The sequence below is a fragment of the Odontomachus brunneus genome, unplaced genomic scaffold (genome assembly GCF_010583005.1).
Source record: "Odontomachus brunneus isolate Ranch 3 - 2012 unplaced genomic scaffold, Obru_v1 Obru_scaffold_174, whole genome shotgun sequence".
Lineage (NCBI taxonomy): Eukaryota > Metazoa > Arthropoda > Insecta > Hymenoptera > Formicidae > Odontomachus > Odontomachus brunneus.
Window position 1 is genome coordinate 136,394 of NW_022639624.1, and position 3,872 is coordinate 140,265.

The following is a 3,872-nucleotide window of genomic DNA, read 5'->3' on the forward strand; positions in this document are numbered from 1 at the left end:
GTGTCATCGACACTCGACTCTACTCCGCTCCTGGCAGATTATTGTTCGTCGATTGACGACTGTAGTCACTCCGCCGTCGTTGCACGGATACGTGTCATCGACATTCGACTCTACTCCGCTCAGGGCAGATTACTGTTCGTCGCGTGGCGACTGTAATATCATTCCGCCGTTGGCTCACGGATTCTTGAGGCCGACACAGATAAGTTTCACAGTACCGCTGGCCGCATCCGAAATTGCGTCCGAACGAGCCGAGCTCGTTGAATCATAAAGGAAACTCCGAGAGCTAAGGTCCCGTGTCCGAGGACCGACGGCCGCAACCGCGTACACCGAGCCGATTCCAATCTCCGCGATAGGAGATCGAAGGGGAGCGCCACTAAGGCCATATCCCGCGTGCAGCTACGCTGCAATTTCAACGACCGCGAACATTATATGATTCCGAAGCGCCGCTAACATCGCTGGGAAAAGTGTTCACCGCACTTAAGAGACACGACGCCGAAAGAAACGTCAACAGAATAGACTCGCGAAGACGCGACACTGACGTCGTCCGCGTCCCGCGCACCGCGCGTCACCTCACAAATCGGCGTCTAAACAAACCTCTGTCAGGCGATACAAACAACCAAAACCAAAGGTGTCGACACGTATTGTTCGATATATATATATTGTCATTATCATCAGCTTAGTACTTTAAATATATTATTCATTATTATTTTCTTAAAACACTGTTTCTCAATTATTCCGCCTATCACGAACCCGATCCGACAAGCGATTCAAACCCGCAACGAATCGCGGTTACAATCTTTTACTTGTGTTTTAAAAATAATTCATTCTTCATCGGACATTATTTATTCTTTGCGCTATTCTAAGTTTAAATTATACTTGGATTAAGCCATATTTGCATTCCTTTAAGAATTTCATTTTGTGTGTGTGTGTGTGTGTATATATATATATATATATATATATATATATATATATATATTTATATTTATTTATTTATTTATTTATATATATATTTAAATCACATAAATGTACTACAATAACAAAATCAAAACTTACTTTAATAATATTGAAACAAATAAATAATATAAGTTGTATATACATATATAAAAATACACCTACAATACATGTTTACAGTTAATAATTTTTAATTCTTACCATATCTTTTTCAAATATATTCAATTTAATACCGAACAAAAATAACTCAAAATTATTAAAATATACAGGATGTCCGACCAATTATGTCGGTTACTAAAATGTGAAGGTAGAATGGATTAAAACTGAACAGAAAAGTCATGTACCATTTTACTAAATTAACAATAGTTAATGAAGAATAATTTTCTCTCAGCTAATCAGCGCACGGGAAACAGTAGGCCGAAGTATGTATAAAGAAAAATGGCTTCTTTTTGAAGATACAGAAACGATGAATATCAACTAATTTGTAAAGGCGGAACGATTAAACAAACAGCGAGCGGCATGTGACAAAGGGTTGTGTGCCGAAAAGAATTATGCCTTTCGTTATTTGTTCATATCCATCGTTGCTACAAGAACTTCACAAACCATTTTTCTTTAAACATAATCCGGCCTACCGTTTCCCGTGCGCTCATTACCTTATACAGAATAATTAATTCATCATTGATTACAATTGTTGCAAAATAGTACATGATATTTCTGTTCGGTTTAATTCGTTCTACTTGCACACCGCGGCAACAGAGATAATTACATACCGAACATCCTATAAACAGAAAAACTTTTGATTAATATCTGTCACAAACTAAAATGTAATAAATTGTATCTTATCATAATGGTAATAAATTTACTTAATGCTAATAAATAAAGAGCTATCAGAAAAGAAATCGATAAAGTTACAAAAATTAATATAAGTAACAGTAACAAATTAACTTTATTAATATAAACTATTTCTATAATATTAATAACATTTTTAGAATCAAACCTAAATAGGAATGATGTAACCACACCAATAATAAATTTGCAATATGAAATGTGATAATAAAAAAATAAAACAATCAAGTTGTATTTATAAAAGAACCAAATATTTTGATAATAAAAAAATTTGTACCTTTGTTGGTGATCTTAAAATAAAGCTGTCGCAGCATTTTCCCTTCAGGATCTTTTACAAACTGAACATCATTTTGTAAAATAAACTCAATTTTCTGAATAAATGAATGCCAATTTGTGATCAACGCATCTTGTAAACCAGGTTGACAAGACATTGCAAAGTCTATTTCAATCTAGATAACAAGATAGAACAATGCTGAGTGTGTAACACTTTGTTTATACAGACATTTATGATACATTAAAATATTAAAAAGCAACGATAAATTTATTAATAAAAATCCTTACTAATGTATAACCCTGACTGAGACGAAGAACTTTGTATTCATCCAAATAAGATGCAGCTTTAATACATTCTACACGTCGTTCTTTAGCTTGCAAATCTTGAAGCTAATAGTACATCTCGTCTGTATTTTGATGTTACAACCCATTTTTCCTCTACTTTACTCCATGGTTCATGAACATTTTTCAACCAATTCAAAGCTATTTCTATATTCTTTGTAAGTTCTATTGAAGCAGCTGCACATAAGAAATAATGTGTTACAAAACTAATAGATAAATAAAATAGCTTCTTATCTAACTTATTTTTTGTACGATTTAAATGTTTGAGACAAAGTTTAAAAAGTAACTACGAACTTCCACAAAGTCCGTATACATTTTTTATCTGGTTAAGAAGCTTAAACTTTTACTTAATTACTTATACACATAACTAACAAAATTTGAAAAGTTTAATAAATTTGATAGGAGTAAAAATATCCAAACTGTTTTAATTTGTTGCTATGGAATACCATTTTCTACAATACGAAGTTGCCTCAACAATCACAGTAACTTTAACCACATTGACTAAAAATATTATGAATGTTTAAAATTACAAACCGTCCAAATTAAAAGTAAATATAATATTAAATATGCAAAATATAACCTGTTGTTGTTGCAGATACTTCTTTATAAGCATTCTGTTTAGATGTTTTCACTCTAGGGGGGAGATTTTTTTCCTCATCCATTCTTTCAAATTTCTTGTCCTATCAAAAAGTTTCCCTCTAGCAAGAAATTGATTATCTCCCTCTTCTTTTGGAGCAATGTAGTATACATTCTGTAATATTAATATATTATTCATGAAATTTATGAAACATTTAAACACAAGATTAACATGCAGGTGAAACTATTGAGTAAAATACCTCTTCGTTTGTAAATAGAGTTAAAATCTTGTCTTTCAATATACTTAAGTCAGGTTTTTTGGGTCTGCAAATAGAAAATGCAAAACAAAATTTGTTTAAGAGGACAGTATTTTAAATCTATAAGACTGTAAATAAAATGTTGCTAAGTTGTAGTCAGAAAGAGCACACAAGCTTTAATTTAACCACTGTTATTCACACACAAATGAGGAAGAGAGAAACACATTACAACATATCTATTAATAAAATAACTTACTGCCCAGTAAGCAATCTGCGCGCAGACTGACGTCAGACTGTCGATAGGATCTGTCGAATCCGAGCAGGATCTGTCGACAGATCCATAGACATCTGCGTCCCCAATCTGCCGCCAGACTGTTGACAGGGTCTGCGAACAGACTCTGACGACAGACTGGCGGCAGATTGCGTGCAGAGCTTGTCGACAGACTATGACGGCAGATTGGCTGCAGATTACGCGCAGATCCTGTCGTTTCGTAGGTTCTTCAATTAAATTTTCTCATAATTTTTCATAATTACTCATAGAATAAGCGCTTTCTCATAAATACTCATAAAATACTATGACAAAAAAATTTTTCTACATTATTTTTTCATAATTTTTAATATTTTCTC

General features: G+C 33.3%; 1 protein-coding gene across 3 annotated transcripts in view; it reads right to left on the reverse strand.

The window, feature by feature from the left end:
* Positions 1-3,872, reverse strand: part of LOC116851386 — a 28,855-nt gene that overhangs the window by 23,134 nt on the left and 1,849 nt on the right. For all 3 annotated transcript variants that reach the window (XR_004379572.1, XR_004379573.1, XR_004379574.1), the window contains exons 3-6: positions 3,249-3,312; positions 2,993-3,163; positions 2,359-2,589; positions 2,075-2,246 (exon numbers count right to left, since the gene is read on the reverse strand). The gene's annotated coding sequence lies outside the window, so the exon portion shown is untranslated. The remainder of the gene's footprint in view (positions 1-2,074; positions 2,247-2,358; positions 2,590-2,992; positions 3,164-3,248; positions 3,313-3,872) is intronic.